At 49.2% G+C, this 22158-nt stretch overlaps 1 protein-coding gene across 2 annotated transcripts in view; it reads right to left on the bottom strand.

Moving 5' to 3' along the window:
• SIK3 (SIK family kinase 3) overlaps positions 1 to 22158 on the bottom strand; it is a 187072-nt gene that overhangs the window by 131204 nt on the left and 33710 nt on the right. The gene's annotated exons all lie outside the window — the stretch shown is intronic.

Below are 22158 nucleotides of genomic sequence, written 5' to 3'. Positions count from 1 at the left end.
CACGTTGACAAGCGGTGTAAGACGTCAATCTTCAGCCACTGTCAAGCATGCTGAAAACAGTGTCTGAACTGGAAGACTCATACAAACTCATACAAACAAATAAGGGGCGAGTTCATTGTCACTGGATGGTGCCTTTTAGGGCAAGGAAAAAAATAGTTCAACTTCTGATACGCTAATGAAGCTGAAGCTTTAAGAGTCCTGCCAAATTATAACATTATTTTGAAAGAGCAATAAAAATAGCAATAAGGAATACCTCAGGCCATGGTGGGGAAGAGGAGATAGGGCAAAGACGGAATATTCTAAGGGCAAAACTCAAACCGTGGGGGCTGGAGCAATAGCACAGCAGGTAGGGCATTTACCTTGCACACAGCCGACCCGGGTTCAATTCCCAGCATCCCATATGGTCCCCTGAGCACCGCCAGGAGTAATTCCTGAGTACGGAGCCAAGAGTAACCCCTGTGCATCTCCGGTGTGACCAAAAAAAAACAAAACTCAAACCTTAAATCACACAATAAAATTACCCAGGACAGAGCAGTCCTGTGCAGTCCTCTGGGGGTTATCTGCCTCCGTCCTCCACTTCTCACGCCATGACCATGAGGCTCAGACAAGGACCAACGGCTTCAACTGAACTAGCCCTGTGGGCTGATAACAGAGACCCAAGGGAAGCACCCACTGTGCCTTGATGTGGAAGGCTACTGGTGTTTGGGCTCTCTCCAGTATAACAAATGTCAGGTCCCACTGCGTGGGTTCAAGTTATGTTCAGGCAAGTCCACATAAGTACACGTAAAACAACATACGCAATACGAGGAGGAAGGAAAGCATGGGGAGGGAACTTTCAGCATGCCCATCAACAATCAGTTAAAACATAAAAGTGAAGGGCCCAGAGCAATACAGCGGGGAGGATATTTGCCTTGCACATAGCTGACTGGGTTTGATCCCTGGCATCCCTTATGGTCCCGGGAGCACTGCTCTGTTAGGAGCAGGCACCGAGGGCAAAGCCAGGAGTAAGCCCTGAACACTGACAGATGTGGCCCAAACTACCACCCCTCAAAAAAAAAAAAAAAACACCACTGCGTTGAAAGTGAGGAAAAGAAAGGGCAGGACAGAGTGCACGCAGGCAGCGTTCTAAAAAGCTAGTACCTCGGTGCCGCCGAAATAAATCAAGCAGGCTCCATGGACAAGCCCCAGCAGTGAGGTAAAGTTCAGCAAGAATGAAATAATCAATCACATTAAGGCAAGGGCCCTTCCGGTTCAGACGGCACCAAGCAAAATCACACGCTGTCATATGCGCTCCAGAACTACTTTCTTTCCTTTTTTTATTTTTGCTTTTGCGGTCACACCCGGTGATGCTCAGGGGTTACTCCTGGCTCTGCACTCAGGAATTACTCCTGGCGGTGCTCGGGGGACCATATGGGATGCTGGGAACCAAACCCAGGTCGGCCACGTGCAAGGCAAACGCCCTACCCGCTGTGCTATTGCTTCAGCCCCCAGAACTCTTTATTTTGGGAAATCTGCTTGCTGCTTAAAAATTAGTCCTCCTGCAAACAGTTCAAGTGAATTCCCCCTCAAAACTGAACTCTCTTGATTCATAGGTTACCAAGAAAGTCCCTCAGTAGCTTTCGACTGGAACAGGGCCGCAGCAGCAGCTGGTGTGTTCTATTAATATTTTAAAGGAGTTTGCTGTGCAAGGTTGTAATGCTACCAAGGCTTTACAACTGCAAATAAAGCCAATGATAACATTTAAACAAACTCCAAAGCACAGCAAAATATGTTTAGCTGCTTTTTAAAAGGCAGAGTGAATAAAAGACAAAGGCACGCAATAAGGACTTTGTGTTAATGACACTTATAAAATTTTCTGACACACAATAAAGATTTAAATTAGCTAGGAAACGAATTCAGTCACTCCAAAGTGCACAAGAATGAATCAAGAATTCAGGGCTTCTGCTCGGAAATGGGAATTTCCAGCTACTACATTTTTAAAATTTCAGATTTGCGGAAACCTTCAAGGTACCAGATCTGAGTGGGTTGCCGCTGCCACTACAGAATGCTACTTTCACTTACTGAAACAAAAGTAACTGCCTATGTAGGGCCGGCTGTGTAAATAAGTAATAGATATCAAAGGCCACTTGCTTAAGTGCTTTTAAAAAAGTTAGTGACCTTTACTATTGTTGTTATCCTAACCGCTGGCTTTTAAAACACTGTTACCATTGACAAAGATTTTTCTGGGTGACTGGGGATTTTATTGATACTATGAAACCAAAACAAAACACAAATCCCTAAGACCTAATCAAACAAGAGTGGCCTCCTTAAAAAAAAAAGGGGGGGGGGGGCCACACATGAGACAGAGAGATAGTGCATGAGGCCAGTCCAGGTTCAATCCCCAGCATCCCATACGGTCCCCTGAGGCCTGCTAGGTGTGCTCCCTGAGCACTGCTGGGTGTGGCCCCAAAGCAAAACCAAAAAATTGGATCAACTTATAAATTAGATTTCTACTCCAGAATCTCAGGAGCCTCCGGGGCCACACTGGACAGTGTCGGCAGCCTCCAGGATTGCGTTTGTGCATGCTGGGGACCACACAGTAGCAGGGAGTGAATGACCGCAAGGCACGTGCCTGGACCCCAGACTATCTCTCCAGCCCTGCAAATGACTTCAGAAAACAGTGCAGCCTTCCTGTGGGATCTGAGTGAAATAAAATAATTCCTGAGCTGGAGAGACAGCTTAAAGGGCTGGGCGTATGCTCTGCTAGAGAGAGACCCACGTTCAATTCCCCTGAGCAGAGCCAGGGGCTGACCCGAGCATCACAGGGTGTGGCACCAAACAAAAAAAGTATTTATTTAGTTAGTTAATTTAAATAACTGGAGTTGAGGGTATCAATGAAAAACAAACTAGTTCCATTTCTATTTGAAACTAATTTGTTAGGAATTAAGGCCCAGAGCCCGGAAAGCTACTGAGAGTATCGCCCGCACGACAAAGCCTGGCAAGCTACCATGACGGATTCGATATGCCAGACACAGTAACAAGTCTCACAATGGTGCCATTACTGGGCCCGCTTGAGCAAATTGATGAACAATGGGAGGACAGTGCTACAGTGCACAGACGCTTAGAATCCATCAGGGCCTTCCCGGTGCATGTTAAAGTGGACAGAGCAACATCAGAAGAATGTGTCCATAGAATCTTAGCTAGTCGGACAAGGCCTTAATTTTAAATGTGTACTTAGTTATCTGCCCCCACAGTTAAGTGTCTCATTTCTTCACATCTTTAAAATATCTGTTGGTGAAAATCAAGTCCAAGTCCAAGGTGTTGTCATTTGATCGCCAATCAAAGGCATTACTCAAGGCATTTTTATCTCAGGAAGACTGTGGACCCTGGTGCTTCCCCCAAATTTTGATGGTCTGTTACGGTGGAGAACCCTTTCAACAAGGTCACTGGCAAAAACAAGAGACTCTAACAAGATTCTGAGAGCCTCTTCTTGCATTGGGGGGGCTGGGCAAGAAAACATCCCAAACTGAATGGTAAAATCAGGCGCTCCTGTCAACTGTATATGGAAGGATAAATTAGCAATAGGCCTTGTCCTCAAACCGCTTACATCAACAACAAAAGCCAGCTACAAAAGAGGGCAGGAAGCCAAACAAGATTAATTGCCACATGCATGACTCAGAGGCAATTAGGCTATCTGAGTTCAAAGACAAGAAGGAAGCCTGGGCGAGAAGGAGCGAGAAGGAGCGGGGAGCAGCACCCCTCAGCCTGAGAGGCAGTTCAGTGGGTACTGGGGCCTCCCTGGGGCAGCCTGCCCCAGAGGCCCCTCCCCCTTCTAGGGAGGAGAAGGAAGGAGAGGGAGCACTGTGGGGAAGGTCGATCTGACCTCTTCCACCAGCCTTGAGCAACTGACATACAGAAAGAGAGGCAAGGCCCTGGATGCCCCCAGTCGCCAGCCAGCAGGGCCCCCAGAGCTCTCCGCAAACCCCAGTGACTCAGCGGGAAATGGAAGCTCTGCTTAACTGAACAACTGCGGCTGCCCGCCCGCCTTCCTCGAGAGGAGGGGGATTACCCAAGCAGAAGAGACGGAGGAGACGTCCTTCAAGGCAGAGACGAGGAACCGGAGGACAACTGAGGGGGGACGCGACACACCACACAGGCTCCGAAAATGCAGGACAAGCAAGCAGGCATCAGCGGGACCCTCGGGCATCTGCAAGGGACCCGCTCACGCCCCAGACACTGTTCCAGCCCCCAGAGTCACGAGCCTCTGACCCGCTGCAGGGACCGACATGGCAGTGGAGAGGCCGAGAAAAGGTCTTTCGATTTCTCTCCGTGGGGCATGTTTATTTCCAAACCAAAACAGAAAACTTCTCCAGAATAATCCACACAGCACATACGTGCATTTTCATATCAGACAATAGTTATCAAGACAGAAACATCCCGCCTGGGGGTGCCCCTGAGACCATTCTTGGCATGGAGGCAACACACCCTCTTCCCCACCGACCTTCCTGTTTTCTCAGCCTCGTGTGAACCCGCTCAACCAAAGATCCACTCAAAGAACGTGTCCCTGAATGCCAACTGGGACCCTCACAGTCAGCTCAGCACCCCAACTGAGCATCCGTCATTAAGATTCTTGTGTCGCAGTCACTCGCTGTTTCTCTTACCTGTGCTAGAGATCTGCTTCCCTGATCTACGAAAGAAGGCCAGACCGTCAGGCCCATCACAAACAGAAGCGCTTCTGTTCTCAGTTTACCTGAGATAGCTTTAAAATATTTTTGGTTTTTTGGGATTTTTTTGGGGGGGCAGGGGGGTCACGCCCGGCTATGCACAGGGGTTACTCCTGGCTCTGCACTCAGGAATTACTCCTGGCCGTGCTCAGGGGACCATATGGGATGCTGGAAATAGAACCCGGGTCAGTCATGTGCAAGGCAAACGCCCTACCTGCTGTGCTATCACTCCAGCCCTGCTTTAAAATATTTTTATTAAAAAATCAACCTACTGGGTCAGAGCGCTAGTACAGCAGGTACGACATTTGCCTTGCATGAGGCCAACCTGGGTTCAATCCCCGACATCCCACATGGTCCCCCAAAACCACCAGGAGTAATGCCTGAGTGCAGAGCCAGGAGTAAGCCCTGACCACCTCTAGGTATGACCCCCCCCATTAAAAAATAAACAGACCTATTTATTTATATAATTACTGAAAATACTACAAAAGGCAACAGGCATGAGGTTTTTATGTTTATCAAAAGAGCAATGAAGAGGAGCAGGAGCAATTAATACAGTGAATACGCATTTGCCTTTCACAGGACCTACCTGGATTTAATCCCTGGCACCCCATATGGGCCCCTAAGCAATGTCAGGAGTGATTCCTGAGTGCAGAGCCAGGAGTAACCCTTTACCACCAACAGGTATGACTCAAAAGCAAAAACAACAACAAAAAGTAAAGAGCCATGAAGAACAGAGAGATCGCTGCAAAGGTTAAGTTTCTCGCTTTGCATGTGGTTGTGCCAACAGTTCAAGTCTAGCATCACATACGGCCCCCAACCAACAAATAATGCCAGGTCTGCCCCTGAGCACCAAAGGGTCTGCCTCACTACCAAAAAGAGGGGGGGGGATGAACACACTGAAAAATCTTTTTGGGGGACGGGCAGGGGTGGTTTTTTGGTTACTCCCAGCTCTGCACTCAGGAATCACTCCTGATGTTGCTCAGGGGACTAAACGGGATGTGGGGGATTGAAACCGGGTTAGCTGCATGCAAGGCAAGCCCCTTACCCACTGTTCTGTCTCTCTGGTCCCTAACGTGAGTTGTTTTTTTTTAAAATACATTACTCTATCTCTCCTGCTTCACTTGCTTCATCTTTAAAAGGGATACCCATGAAACGGTAGAAAAGAATAAGCCTGTGTCCGAAAGACAGAAGCACTGGCCCTGCATGCAGCTGACGCCAGTTCAATCCTCAGCATCAGACATGGCCCCCGAGTCCCACCAGGAGGTGAACAGTCCTTGAGCACCTCTGGGTGTGGGCCACAATCCCACCCCCCCCCCCCCCACACACACACACACACAAACTAGCTGCTGGCAGCAGGAAGGAGAAAGAATTGGCACTTGGGCTAGACCTTGAGGTGAAAGTGAAGGAGAACATTCCAAGCGCAGGACACACGGGGCTCCAGGAAGGACCCGACCTGGGACGGCACCTGCCTGCGGAGAGAAGGGCGGGCCTCCCCTGGGTGGCCAAGGTCTGTCCCCAGTGGGCAAAGATAGGGAGTCAGGTTATCAAGGAGCCTGAGGTTAATACAATAACCATGCAATATGTGAAATGTAAGCTAGAATAAATATGTTCCCACACAGCAGTGAAAACATGGAGATGAGGGTCTGGAGACAGTACAGCGGGTACGTACTTCGCTGGGTAAGCACTTGCCTTGCATGCGGCCAATCCGGGTTAGGCCCCCCGCACCCCATATGGTTCCCTGAGCCCTGCCAGGAGTGATCCCTGAGCACAGAGCCGAGAGTGATCTGGGCACTTCCAGTTGTGGCCCAAGAATAGTGGGAGGGTGGGGGGAACGAAAGGGCAGAGAATTGTCCCAATTTGGAACACCCGAGGGAAAGAGAAAGCAAAGCCGAGTCAGAAAGCTCAACTCACAAGTAACACAGATTCATAATCCAGCTCTTCTCAAGACCAGCGCGGAGATGGCAGGTGAAATCTGAGGAAAGCCACATGCCCCCACCCCCCTTTATTTCTTCAGGGATTCTCAAAGTACCGCAGTATTGCAAGAGTTCTCAGATGAACTACTTTTAAAAAAGAAAGAAAGAAAACTTGACATTACTACTTACAAAAATTTTTTATTTCTTCCTTTTACTTCTTTTTGGTTTTTGTTTGTTTTTCTTGTTCGGGGGTCACACCCAGCGAAGCACAGAGGTTACTCCTGGCTCAGCACTCAGGAATTACTCTCTCAGCGGTGCTCGGGGGACCATATGGGATACTGGAGATTGAACCTGGGTCGGCAGCACGCAAGGCAAATGCCCTACCCGTTGAGCTATCGCTCCAGCCCTTCTTGTTTTTATTTTTATTCTCAGCATCTAGTGGTGCTCACAATTTACTCCTGGCTCTGTGCTTAGGGGTCTCTCCTGGCAGGGCTCAGGGGACCAGGTGCAGGGATCAAACCAGGGTTGGCCACATGATGCTCCTGGTCCCCTGCACTGTGTCTCCGGCCCTGCTGCATTTCTGCTTTGGTACCCTACCACTTCCCAACTCAATGATCCTTTCCTTCCTGGAACATATGTTTGAACACTGAGGACACATGTGTCTTACAGGTTTCATTCTGAGAAACACTAATACCAAAATATCTTTTAAAAATGGGCTAGAATCCACATGAGAAGACAAAGACAAGACCGCTTCATAATTATTTCTCAGAAAGCCCTTTCCAAGATCAGAGAACACCCTGGCAATCTCCCTGATGTCATGTCCTCCTACGAGGCAAATCGGCCGACTAACGAGGACCACAAGCAACAAGAATGTCCAGAATATATTCCAACAACAATGCAACTCGAATTCACTTCTAATTTCCTCATTTAAGCGGCCTAGAATCTCGGGAAAAAAAGAGCCTGGGAGAGCCTGTTTACCTTGCTGTTCCTCTTCATGCCTTTTCAAACCCTTTCTTTACAATTTACTATTCTCCACCCTCTGGTCTTCTGTAAATGATTTTCTTTTATTCTGGCTCCCTTTGTCCTCGGGACCTTGGTTTTATTTCTCCTCACTCCCTATTCAAGTCCTGAGTCTGTGGACTGTGGTGAGCAAAAAACATGTTCAACTACTAATAAGAGACAGCCAGGATGACGGAGAGGAAGAATACAGGCTATAACCAGCTCTCTTCGTGTCCCCAAAACCCCGCTCCTGCCTCCCCCAGGCCCCACCCCCGACCCTGTATTCAGCCCCTTGGTACCTGCAGCCCATCCATCAAAGCAGGCGCCTCACTAACCTCACTAACAGCTGGTCACGATCTCCCCACAGAGAGACCCACTCAGAGCCAGGTTCTGAAGTTCCCTTCTGCATCCCCTAGATCCTCCTGGCTGAGAACGGAATACCAGTCAACACTGTGACCAGTCAGCAGGGGAAGTCAAACGGCCTTGAAGGAACGAGCGGGCTTCTGTGGCCAGCCTTTGTGTGCTGGGTTGGGCAAAGTCAATACCTGCCCTCAGATACGCTTGCCAAGAGTCAGCCCCCAACCAGGAACCCTTAAACAGCTAATTCGCCTAAGGACGAAGGAAAACGCAACAGTTGAAGATGACACTGGAATATTTTCTCTTCAGAGACTCTCCTCTACACTGAGCACCTGATAGTTCTCAGTATTTCTTTTTATTTTTTTTTTTGTATGTTTGGTTGGTTCGAGGGAAGGGGGTCACTTGGGGGTCACTCCCAGCAGTATTGGGGAACCATGGGGGGGGGGTGCTCAGGATAAACCCAGACATGTGGGCAGATGGTTCAGTGGACTCTCAGGTCCTTCAGTGAGGTTCCAGATACTGTCCTCCTGAGTTGGTCCTCAAGAAGGAAAGCCAGCCGGCCGACCTCTCTGAAAATCATTAGCGTCTTTCTCTGTGCCACCGAAAACGTGGAGTGCAGCAACATGACGGAAAACGTCAGCCTCATTCAAGGACGGATCATAACACGCCAATTAAGGCATATAAGAGAATTTGTTTACTTAGTAGCCGCCAAATTCTATAAGGAAAATAATTGTTGGTGCAATTATGTAGTTTGGTTTCTCATTAGCTTCCATAGTAGGAGATTACATATTGTGTAACAATGACATTTGTTGAACCAATAAAATCTAAACTACTATCGTAAAGTTGTGTTTATGTGTCGTCTTAGAACAGGCGGGCTTCTCGCCCTTCCATAACTAAGATAGACCAGAGCGCCCCCCCAAAGCCACCCATCAGCACCTAAACTCACATCACAAAGGATCCACTTGAGCTCGAGTTTCCTGAACCTATTAAGACTGAAGAAGCAAAGTGATTTCTCACTCAGCACAGCCAGCATGTCCTGTCCCCAACGCCACGAAGAAGCCCGAGTGAGCAACGAGAGCTCAGGTTCGGGCCCAGAGGAAAGCGGAGAGGAGAGACAGAACAACTTTTAGAGCACAGATCACCTGTTCCACATGTTTTTTACTCTCTTCAGGTCACAGTGTGTATGTATCAGGTAAACCAAAGTGTCTGCTGCCGGATTAAGCCAGGTACAGGGGAGCGGGGGGGCAGGGGAGGTTTTCAGTTCTTTCCAACCCTGAACCTCACCCAACACACGCAAAAAAATGAAGTTTGGTAAAGGTCGGGAGAGGGCTCCGAGCGCGAGATCCCTGGCATCACAGGGTCCCCCAGCCTCACTCCTGCTGTGAAGCAATGCCCGGATGCACAGAGGAAGACACTACCACACCAGCAAGAGGGGACATTCACATGGGGCCCCCCAGGTGCCTGGCCATGCCCCAGTCTTGACAAACACGGTAGCCACAGCTCCACAAAACCTAACCTTCCAGAAGGGAGCACCAAATAAAGGGTGTTGGGAGGATCCTCCCAGGATGAGAGATGCATGCTGAAAGTAGACTCTAGACCGAACATGACTGCCACTCAATGCCTCTTTTGCAAACCACGGCACCCAAGAGGAGAGAAAGAACAAAAGGGAATGCCTTGTCACAGGGGTGGGGTGGGATGGGGGGGATGGAGAGGGACAGAAGGATACTGGGAGCACTGGAGGTGGAGAATGGGCACTGGTGGAGAGATGGGTACTCAATCATTGTATAACTGAAACCCAAGCACAAAAAATTGTAAGTCTACAACTGTACCACATGGTGTTTCACTAATAAAAATAATAATAATAATAATTTTTAAAAACCTATTTCCGCATCACATCCTGGCCAAAGCCACGTTAAACTTCAGCATTCGTGGCCTCAGCTCCTGCCATTTCCATCAACCTGCAAACCGAACTCTGGATTCCCGAGTTCTGACCGTCAGTTCCTGAGGGTCCCTTATGAGGCCCCAGGATATCCCGCTGGGGCACAAGTGAAAATGGCCTCAATGGGGCTAGGAGCCACAGTGCAAGACTCCAGGCCAGCCAGTAGGGCAGAGGGAGTCCCCGAAGGAAACAGGCTGGAAGGGGGTGCCGGTCAGAGAAAGTGAAGAGTGAAGAAACACAGTTTTAGAATACTGTCAGTACTTCCTCAAATCCTGTGGGAACAAAACACAGTAGCAGTGTTCTTTCGCTCCTGAGTTTAGGTTTGAGGATCATATCCAGTCGTCTCTGGGGCTACTCCTACCTTTGTGCTGGGGGAGCGAGTGGTAGCGGGGATCACACCCTGGGCTCCTGCATACAGAACCCGCACAGCAGCCACAGCCATGCCCGACACACCTCTGAATCCTCAGCAGTTACCCAGCGCCTGGCATAGGTCACAGGCTTGAAGGCTATTCGCCCACTGCGTTTCTGGCTCAACTGGACTCTTGTGGCAAATCATGACGGTAAATTTAGCAATGCTAATTTTTGTTTGGGGCAACATTTGTCAGTGCTCAGGGCTACCCCAAGCTTGAGGGACCTGCATTGCTGGGAATGGAACCCGGGTCCCCTTCATGCAAGGCCTTCACTCCCCCCTGCACTGTCTCCCAACCCTGTAACATCAGTATTAACACAGAGCAGAGGCTGCATGTCACGTGGCCCGAATTCATGTCCAGGACGATGCTTCTATCAAGAAAGAAATGGCAAAACTCTTTTGCTGCTATTATTCTGGTTTGGGTGTGGGTTTCTGAGCCACACCTGGCTGTGCTCAGGGGATCATATCGAGTGCCAGGGATAGAGCCCAGGTCGGCCGTCTGCAAGGCAAGCGCCATGCCCTCTGCACTATCTCTCCAATCCAAGAAACTGTTTTGGGGACTGGAGCAATAGCACAGTGGATAAAACGTTGGCCTTCCACACGGCCAACCTGGGTTTGATCCCTGGGCACCCGATAAGGTTCCCTGAGCCTACCAGGAGCAATTCCTGTACAGAGCCAGAAATAATCCCTGAGCATCACTGGCTGTGGCCAAAACAAACAAACAAACAAAAAAACTTTTAAAAACTATTCTATTCTTTGGATCTTTTCACCAAAAAATAATTCCATTTTAACTAATAATCATCGTTTTTAATTTTTTCTTTTCACTTTCTAGACTTTCTTTGGAACTGATAAACTTATTAAGAATTCTTAAGGGAGACTGGAAAGACAGTACAGCGAGTTCAGTCACTTGCCTTGCACAGAGCAGACCAGGGTTCCATCCCTAACACCTAGTATGATCCCCCAAGACCCCCAAAAGTATCCCTAAGCACAGAACCAGGAATAAACCCTGAGCACCACCAGGTGTGGTCCAAAAAAAAAAAATTCTTTTGAAAGAATTCCAAATTTCTCAAATCCCTCTCTTGGCCAATACAGAATACAGGTACGCCATCTGGACCATTCTGGTCTTACACATACAGCAAGGCATAGCATCTCCCTACGACAAATCCTGTTTAGACAAGATTATGAGTCCCAGTGACTATGCTGTAATTATGACTCACTCTAGCAAGCCAAGACATACTACTAAACACAAAGTAAACTGCTGACTTAGAGATCTGGTGATACAAGGTACAATAAAGTCGCCAGGAAACAGCGTTTTCCTCTTCAGCATCATAGAACACCAAGCCTCCGCACCTGAAAGATAGACTTCTCTCTATTTTGTGCCGCAAAAAATAAATAAATCAACTTCAGGGTCCAAACACACCCGATCATCAATGGCCAATAATGCCTGGATAGCCTCCCGAGAATGTGTCTGGCTCTCTTTCCGTTTTTAAATTTTGTTTACTTTTCTTTATTTTGCAGTCCACATCTGGGAATGCTCAGGGTGACTCCTGGCTCTGCACTCAGGAATTACTCCTGGTGGTGCCCCGGGTGATTCCACTGTTCTTCCTGCATTAACGTGCACCTCAGAGACCTGGGCCATACAAAAACAGGATGAGAACACTTTTTGGGTCTCCCAAAGAGGAATCGAAAGAGCTATGCTTGGAGTATCAGGCTTAACTCAAGTGAGAGAAAGAATCCGGAGTTTCAACCTCCGTAGACGATCAAGAATCAGGGACCCTGTCTTGTTTGCCAAGGTGTCCAAAATCAAACGGGCTGGACACGTAATGAGATTTGGAGACGACGGCTGGACTAGAGCCATTATGGACTGGATTCCACGGGACGTCAAAAGATCGCATGGCTGCCCACCTACGAGATGGTCAGACTTCGTCGTCAAGACCCTGAACAATCAGTTTGAGGCCCTTTGTGTTCCTGGAGCGAGCAGACCAGAGCTACACTAGCACACGACAGGGACGAATGGAGACGTTACTGGTGCCCACTCAAGCAAATCAATTGAGAAACGGGATGTCAAGTGATGGAAGTGATGGTGCCCCGGGCAGCACATGGGATGCCAGGGATCAAACCCAAGTCAGCGGCATGCAAGGCAAGCATCCTGACGCTGCACTAGCAGTTCTCTTTCTTGGCTGCAAACACGGGAGCCCATGATCAGGAACAAATCTCAGAGATGAAGACTGGCGAGGGGGGTGCAGGGGATGTGTCTGAGCTAGACTCTGGCAGGCTACTTCTGCACACTTCCGTGCTGTTCTTCACTTCCAAAAGTATGAAACGAGCATTCCAGCCGGAAGTCATACAGCGAGGGTCTGTCAATATATAACCAAATGCTGCTGGGGGAGAGTTCTGGAAGCTGCAGATGGCAACCCCCCCTCCGTGGCCTCCTCATACCACATCCGTGTGGAGTTATTCTTGTACTACAGGAGTATCGGTTTCAGAACGTAAGCCCTCCTAAACCCCCGGTGTGTTTCCAGAGACTCCGTCAGCTCCAGGAAGAACCCAGCCTTGACATCAGGGGACGGAAACTGCTCGAGTGGTACCCGCTGCCGACTTCGCCAGAGCAAACTCTGAAGCTGTGTGTAATCTACGATCCAGTTTAACATTCTGCCAGGACATTCCGAAAATGAGACTTCAATGAAATAAAGGCAATGGTGTGAGGCTGAAACTGGGATTCTCGGTTACTGATTCTGTGTCGAAACTGTCCTAATTCTCAAGCAGAAAGACTCTCGCCCCTTCCTTTTATTCTTTTTTTTTTTTTCAAATACAAATGGCAGTAGTGAGACCCATAATTCTGACAGGATGTATAACAGATTGCCTTAATCACACTTCAGATAAATAACAAGCACGAAGCCACTCTTCTCCACAACGTCACATTTAGCAAGTAACTGGCTCTATTGCTCTGGCATCCATTCCTTTCCCTCCTTCTTCATCTTTTCTGTTTTGTCTTGTGATGCCCGGGACTGAACCAGGTCGCCGACTTGCCACTCCTGCACTCAGTCCTTTGAGCTTCTGCCCCTGTCCAGTGAGTTAAGAGACTGGGCCGAGGTCACCGGCCGGGGGCAGAACCACCCGAGACTGGGGTCCTGACTTGGGTCTCCTGTTCTCTGTGGCCGCAGGAAGGAGAATAGAGGAGAAAGCTCTCCCATTCATCGGTTGGTGAGGGCAGTGGGCGCCGGTCCTACCCATCTGTCGTTCAGAAGACACGGGCCTCTCTGTTCTGCACAATGGCTGTGTGGAGGCAGAGCACACAGTCACAGCAGCAAAATCACCAGCCAAGGATAAGTCTGACAAGCTGATGCAACACCGAGGCACAATGCTCTGTTCAACCAGTGGCAAAATAGAGCCCAGCAATGCAGCTCGATGTGAGCCCACGGGGGCATGTGTGTGTGTGTGTGTGTGTGTGTGTGTGTGTGTGTGTGTGTGTCTGTGTGGTCATTCAACCAAGCTCCTTGAGAGCAGAAATTGTTTCTTCTCCAATTCTATATCCTTGAGAGCATTACGCAAAAGTTCTGCTCATACATTCCCTGAAATAACACCAGAGTGGGGGTGGGGGGGAGCAGCAGGGAAGATAAAGTGCTCCCTTGGACATTTTTGAAACTGGTTTCTAGATTTGTCATCAAAGACATGCATTAGGGCGAGAGAGACAGTATAGCAGGGAACACGCTTGCCTCACACGCAGCTGACCCAGGTTCCATCCCCGGCATCCCATACGGTCCCCGAGCACCAGCAGGAGTGATCCCTGAGGTCAAACCCAGGATTGAGCATCACCAGGTATGGCCCAGAAACAAAACAAAAAAAACAATTTTTTTCAGGTGCATCATTTTAGATTGAGTTCTGATATTACGATTAACAGTACGAAACTGATGAAAACAAAGCCAATGTGTTAGAATAAACATAAAAAGAAGTCTCTTTTTAAATAAAAACCCTAATATAGGTATAAATGAGGAAGGCAACGTCACCAACGCTCTGACTATCTCTTTTCTGGAGATGGGATACCCGAAACAAAGATTCTTCAGGACTAAGCCCTGAGCATCGCAGGTGTGGGAAAAAAAATTGGGGGCTGGAGTGATAGTACAGAGGGGAGGGCATTTGCCTTGCACACGGCCAACTGGGTTCAATCCCCAGCGTCCCATATGGTCTTCCAAGCACCGCCAGAAGTGATTCCTGTGCATCGCTGGGTGTGACCCAAAAAGAAAAAAAAATAAATAACTATTTGATTGTATAGCTATTGGACCTTTTAAAACTTTCCTGTAACTGACCATAAGACAGGCTTCTATTGACACTATCTCCTAATAAAAACAAAAATTATCCCAGGTGCACATCTTAGAATGGCAGGAACTTCAGTCTCTTCTGAAGTTTAACAGGTCGGAGCCAGCTTTGCCTGCAAATGTTCCTTCTTGCCTTTGTGTGAATACAGTAGCGTGGAACTTAAAACCCCATCCTGCCCCAATCTGCGTCTCTAAGGCTGACAGAGCCTCCTCGCAAGGCCCTTGGCTTCACTCCAAGACACCGAGGGTGCCTTTGTCATCACACCAGGCAAACAGACACAACCCCAGGCCACACCACATCATGGTGAGAGCAACAATGAAAAAGACGTTCACCCTTTAAACTCCACCTGGGCCGACTCAGGCCTCCTCAGAAGGCCGCATGGCCGTCCCTCTGTGTCTGCTTCCAGATCACGGTGAGCACCTCCATGCCTGCAGCCACTCACCTGCTCTGTCACCAGACCGGCTGCTCTGGACTCTGTCCAGGGGTGTGGTCCTGCACGGGACAGCCTCGTGCCATGCTCCCTCCCTCTCTCCCTCCCTCCCTCCGCATGCCTTGAGTCCATCCTTACTGTTCCACTGTGGGTGCATCATCCCTTTTCACAACTGCAAGAGACTCACTCCACTGTCAAGGAACACCACATGGGTGCCCCGCAGTCAGCGGGTGCCGTCCAGGCTACTGTGACTGCAGCCACCAGGACCGCTATAATACATGTTCTAGGCACAAATGAGCTTTTGGTAGTTTGGGGAGATCCTTGGGAGTGGAACTGCTAAATCATATAGTAGCCCTATGTGGGTTTTTTTTTGTTGTTGTTGTTCTGTTTTGTTTTTTGAGAAACTGCCAGGTTTTTCTAAAGCCGTTTTTCTATATTTCTATATTCTGATGGGAATATAAAAAAGGACCATTTTTGAATTATAAGAAAAGTTTTAATAAACCTAGTAGCTATACATTTTTAAAGGATTTTAAATACCATTTTAAATATTCCCATCCGCTATATCTAAGGGTTCCCATTTGGAAAATAAATCTTATTTTCTACAATCTTCCATTTACAAGCCTTCTGTCTTTATTCCAAAAATGAGCATGAGGAAAACAAAACTTATTTTTAAAAATCTAGTGTGTGTTTTACCAACCAGCTTATTTTGCAAAAACATAGTCGTTAGGAAGAATGCAGAATTAACAGAAGATAGAAAGGCATGGCTATAAACGCCGGGACTAGCCAGCACTTCTGAGCACTGGGCCTCACTCACTTAAGGAAGCTACACACCTCTTCTACCTTCAGGACCTCCTCTTCTTTTAGAAATTACTTCCAAGGCAAGTTCATAAAGGTAGATACAAAGTCAGTGGCACCCTATCCTTTACTGTTTGAAGAAATCCTGCATAGTCCAACTTGATCATCCACTGAATTTGTTTCATAGGAGTCCAGTTGATGTCTAGTCACCTTGAAAAAAGTGATTCAGGAAAAAGAGAGAGAAAGAAGAGAGAGAAAGAGAAAGAAAACAAACAAAAAAGAAGCAAAGAAAGAAGGAAGAAGGAAGGGAGGGAGAGAGGGAAGGAGAAAGCAAGCGAACGAGCATTTTTCCTACCGTGAAGAATTTTGTTTTATGGCAATTCTATAAAACAGCACCAGAGGAAGCGGGGAAAGGTGCAGATCTCTGTACTGTTCTGCAATTTCCTGTAAGTCTATAATTATTTCAAAATAAGGAGTTCTTAAAATACAGATCCTAGCGGCAGAATTTCAAAAGGAATAAAATGGGGAAAGAAAAGGAAACAGTCCAAGTAGGTAAAGGGAAATATTATATAGGAAAAAGATCATTCACAAGGCAAAAATCCCCTGGGGCCCAGGTCAGCTGAAGTCCCTGCGAGGGTGGGGTGGGGAGCACGGTGGGGGGCTCTGGGGTTCCCAACAGTCCTGAGAGGCAAATGGAGCCGTCTGGAGTCCACCCTGGAGTCAACGGGGCACTTGTGGAGGATTTTCGTTTCACAGTGCATGAGAATAATCAAAGCGGGCTCTTGACTTCGGCTCAGTTTTCAGGGTACGCGCACTGGTGCTGCCAGGGGGCGGTCGGGCACCTCTACCTGGCCTGGCCACAGTGCTTGGTGGTGTCTGGGGTTGCACGGGCATGTCCCACCTGCAAGGCAAACACAGCCCCCGGCTCTCCAGCCCAGAACTTGGTCGGGGGGTAATGGGGAAGTGGGGTGGGCCACATACGGCAGTGCTCGGGGCTTCCTCCTGGCCCACTGTCAGGGATCATTCCTGGGGGGGCTCAGGAAACCGTACGTGGTGCCAGGAACTGAACTGGGGTTGCCACGTGCAAGGCAAGCACCTTCACCCCTGTACGATCTCCAGAACTTGTGTTTTTGTTTGGCTATGCTCGGGGACTAGTCCTGGAAAGATTTGGGGGGGGGCATATCAGGTCTAAAACTCAGTCAGCCACAGGCCAAGCTAGAGCCCTGCCCTCTGTACTATCACTCCAGCCCAGAACAGGTGAAAGATGAACATACAACAACCCCCAGAGCAGACCAGAGCCACAGATCTACCCGTGGAGGGACCAGCTGCCATCAGGAAGGCCAGGCATGGTGGGATGCCCAAGGATGGAAGAGGTTCAACTCAGCCGCAGGGGGCTTCAGGATCGAACACTCTGGAATCATCTATGAAGATCCCAGAGTTGCCATCCGTTCTCATTTCTGTGTCCCATTGACCATTGTTTTTTTTTTTAATCCTCTTAAAAGGAAAAGAGGTTTTCCATTGTCACGGGGCTCACTTTAGACAGCCTTAAAATGGCAGCACAGCCCCACCTAGCCGAACACGTAAAACAAACTCTGGCCTGACGATATGTACACTTTCTCTCCAGCCTGGAGCTCTATGTCTGTCCCTTTAAGCGAAACCCCCAGAGCAGGTCACACCGTCTAGGAGGACTTCCTGCGTGCTCTCACTCTTGCTACATCCTGCCTGCGTAGGTTGGAAGCGTCGTGGCAAGCAGAGCAATGGCCGGGCAGGGGGTCCTGAGCAGACGCAGCCTCAGAGACAGTGACAGACGTCAGCTGCTGACCAGTGAACTGCAGGAGGTGCGGAGCCTTTACTGCAGGCCACGCAGGCAGCAGAACTGATGATGCAGAGAAGACAAAGACGCCCAGCCTGCCTTCCGAGTCGCTGGCCTACTGGGGAAATGCACTGGGCACACAGCGTGGGCAACGCGGGCAAAGAGGTGAGGCTCTGAGGACAGAGAATACTCATGAAGCGCTTAGTACGCACAGGCCCGATTCCAAACACAGTGAATATTGATTCACTGATTCTCACAAGATCGACAGCACTGGTTCTGGAAGGGGAAGCCCAGCCCTACCGCCCGGTGATCAGGCGCGTCTTGCTCCGAACTCAGGGTCTCTGCCTCGCAGGGAAGGAGCCAAGGTGCCGCCTTGGAAGGGCAGGGGAGGAGTGGAGGGCACGGGCCGGAGGAACAGAACAGGGATTTGCCTTGCATGCTGCTGACCCCTGGGTGGACACAGGACTCCAGGAGTGATCCCTGAGTGCAGAGGCAGGGTGCTGGCAAGAGGTCCCAGGCGTGAGGCTGCTGTGGTCTGACATGGGGTCTCAGGAAAGGGACAGAGCTTTTTACATGGGGGAGTTACAGGCCTTGCAGGCTTGACGCTTCAGGTAAGAGGATCCCCTCTGAGGCCTTTCCGGTTGAGTGATCGGAGGAAATCTGCCTTCAATAATGATAAATCTGGAAGGTAGCCCGGAGGCCAAAAGACCAATTAGGAAGTTACACAATAACTGTCAAGACATGATAAGAAAATGGATGAATGCGAGCAGATGGGTCGAAGCTCCAGGACTGGTGGCAAGCGAGAAGGAGGGAGAGGCAGCGGGCAAAGCTGAGAGTCCCGGCCCGGTCTCAGCGTCAGTCCGAGCGAGAACAGCAGCGGGTCAGGAGATGCTTCCTACCCCTCAGTATCTACCAGGGCACACTTCAAACTACACAAGAATCCTCGTTCAATATTCCTGAGGCAAACTTTCACTATTAACCGCTTTCAAAAAGTGGAGGGATTGGGGGTCAAAGAAAAGCAACCGGCTCCAGACTCTGGCTTCACGGAGGCAGAATTTAAGGAACCAGGGAGGCACCTCGCATGGGTCTTCGCACTGGCAACTGCATCTCTTTGAGGGGATTCAAGGAATCTGAGAAACTGGAGAAGGAGCCCTGTCCCATCCTTTGGATTCACAGCCTCCTAAGAGAGGCACAGCTTCTCCTCATAGAGAAAGGGAGAGGGAGAAGCATCTCTCCAAAATCCAAGTATCGCCTTTGTGATGTGGAGAAAAGGTGAAGAGAGTGGTGGGCGGGGGAAGAGCGCTCAGAGCCTGAAGCAGTGACTGGCCGGCAGGAGAACCCAGACCAGCAGAGTGACCGTCATGGGCCCCAGGGCCACCACAGCACCAGACCTGACAGCTCCACTAGGGGTGGTCCAAGGCCTTCTTGTGAGTTTCCAAGAAAAGTGTGGGCATGCAGGGGATGAGAGCGTTCGGTGGTCAAGAGCCGTTCCCCTGGCCGGCCCATGGCCGTGGACGACAGACAAAGAACCAGGGGAACGGAGAAACAGAATGGCCCCCGGGCTGGTCGGGAGTCAGTTTATTTCTCTCTCCTCCCCAACGTAGTCTGATCTCTCCCCTTACAGCGTGATCGCAGTGGTAGTTCTGGTCGTGGTCCCTGTCATCATAGTTCCATCATCCTAGTCTGCATAGACCCAAAGTCCTCTACTTCTCATCTAGTTTTATCCGCCCCCTTTCCCCTTACAGCACAGGTAGAAATCATGAAGGGTGGGGGGTACACATAGGTGAGGCTGAACATTGTCATAACAAAGAGGTAAAGCCACTCCTTCAGGGGAAGTTCCAGGGGATTAACTCAAGGACAAAATCTCATTGGAGGATTTAGTACTCTAGATTACTAGGAGATCTGCTCAAGAGCTGAATTCCATCTAGGCTGTATTGCTTTAACCTTCCCTCAGCTAGGAATCCATTTAAATAACCATAGAAAATTTTACTTCTTATAATATTTCTCGTCACTTTGCATGAACACAGTAAAATACAAATACATATTTTGCTTTGGGGCCACACCCACGAGATATATCAAGCTTAAAGCTCGGCTCTTCCTGGGAACATCTCGCTATATGTCCCAGACCACAGTCCTCAGGCCAAGTTAGTCTTTCTAACCCCAGCAGGGTCCTTATTCAGTTACTTCTTTTTGGGTCATGACAGAGTTTGTTCCATGACTGTGCTCTTAACTTATTATAGTTCTTGTGGCACTTGGCTTGTCCCTTTCCGATGCCAGGACGGCTTACTGCTTGCCCTGGGCTCATCTAGTCCCTTCGTCGGGACCCTGCAACTGAGGGCGTCTGAGGCTTAAGTCAAGTAAATATGGATGCCCAGGAGTAAATATTATTTTGGAGTCAATTAACTCCCAGGTTACAAAGCATAGCTGTCTTGTTCTCTATACAAAAAGGACATTGCTAAACCATGCAAGTGACATAAAGGAAAGAGAAAAGCAACAGAGGATTATCAGTGCCTGATAAAATTGGGTGTGCCTTGGGGGCACTGTTATGAGAGTAGCTCAATAAACCTAAGCTCCCTGTGGGAGGAGGGGGGAGCAGCGGGTGGGACACTTGCCTCGCACATGGCCAACTGGGATAGATCCCCGGCTTCACATGTGGTTCCTGAGTCCCACCAGGAGTGATCTCTGAGCACAGAGCCAAGAGTAAGCCCTAAGCAGCACCAGGTGTGGCCACACACACACACACACACACACAGAGAGAGAAAGAGAGAGAGAGAAAGAATTATTCTAAAAGCCAGCACAGCGAAGGGCTGGAGAACACACAGAAGGTGGCACGATCCTGAAAGCTCAAGGGACGTCTTTCCCGTGGAGAACGGGCGCATCAACCAGCTGCATCCACTGAGCCGAGGAGGTGAGGGAGGAGTCACTCCAGGCTCAGCGGGCAGTGCCCAATCTCGCGCCATCTGGTGTCTCACAAGAGTGTGAAAGAGCCACGGCTGGAATGGGGGACGCCAGCAGCAGCAGAGCGGGCATGGACACAGCGAGGGTGTACCCAGCAGTGATCTGACCGAAGGGTTTCTCAGACTCAGAGCAGGAACCCTGAACACGGGCAGGGCTGTTCACCCAGCTGAGCAGCCAAGGCGGGGAGCCATGGCCGAGCCACGGAAGCAAGCCACAGTGAAATGTGAAATGTGAATGTGAAAGAAAGTGACATCAAGAAGAATGTCATGGGCTGGAGCGATAGCACAGCAGGTAGGGCATTTGCACGTGGCCGACCCAGTTCGATTCCCAGCATCCCATAGGGTCCCCCGAGCACCACTAGAAGTAATTACTGAGTCCATGAACCAGGAATATCCCCTGTGCACTGCTGGGTGTGACCCAAAAAAGCAAAAAAAAAAAAAAAGAAGAAGAAGAACGTCAAGAATTTGGAGACAAGGGGCTGGAGCAATAGCACAGCAGCGAGGGCATTTGCCTTGCACGTGGCTGACCCAAGTTCGATCCCCGGCATCCCATATGGTCCCCGAGCACTGCCAGGAATGATTCCTGAGCACAGAGCCAGGAGGAAACACTGAGCACTGCCAGGTGTGACCCCAAAAAAGCAAAAAAAAAAGAATTTGGAGACAAGAAAGGAGCTAGCTGGAGGCCTCAAGGGAATCAGAAAACACATTTAACAAAAATGGCAGAACTGCAAAGACAGGAAATCGTGTTCACAGTGCAAGTTCGCCAGAACCCTCAGCGCTCGAATCCAACTGGACCATCACCGACAAGCGAAGGCAGCGAGAGCAGAGACAAAGACCAAGGAGAATGAGAGCCAGACTGCTGCCAATCCACAGCGACATTAAAGGCACACGAGAGCAGGGCCAGAGGGATGGTACGGGGTTGAGGCCCCGACCGTGCTGCAGCCCACCCGGGTTCCATCCCAGCACCTCACTGGGCCTCCTGAACCCCACCAGGAGTAAGAGCTGAGCACTTACCAGGTGTGGCCTAAAATCTAATTAAAAAAAAAAAAAGCACATGAGATCATAGGAGTAAGAGAAACTATTTATAAGCATCAGGCACTAAATGTTCAATGACTTCCTTTAACTATAACATCACAAGGAACATTAAGGAACGTGTTCTTAAATATCTGGAGCAAAACAAGGGATGTCATGCTAAAAACAAAGGTTATTCTACTCAGCCAAATAATTTTCAAGGCCTTCTCTCAATAACCCATCCTGACAACAACAACACACAACAAAAAAACCCTCTTAAGACAAAGAGAGAAACCAACTTCCTTGATTCTTTGTCACTACCGGAAAGCAAGTGTCAGGGTAAAAACTAAAGACAGGCACAAACTAAAACGGGGGGAGGGAAGGAGAATCTAAACACCACCTGCATCTGATAAAGGACTGGTATCCAAATTGCACAGAAATCCACTACAATTCAATAACGGGGGGAAGAGGGGGAAAGAGACCCAGCCCAAGGCCTGAACCTCACGCGCGATACA

This window comes from Sorex fumeus, unplaced genomic scaffold (assembly GCF_029834395.1).
Source record: "Sorex fumeus unplaced genomic scaffold, SorFum_2.1 ptg000169l, whole genome shotgun sequence".
In the NCBI taxonomy this organism is placed as follows: Eukaryota; Metazoa; Chordata; class Mammalia; order Eulipotyphla; family Soricidae; genus Sorex; species Sorex fumeus.
Note: the sequence above shows the minus strand (reverse complement) of the source record. Positions and strands in the feature narration are given on the sequence as shown.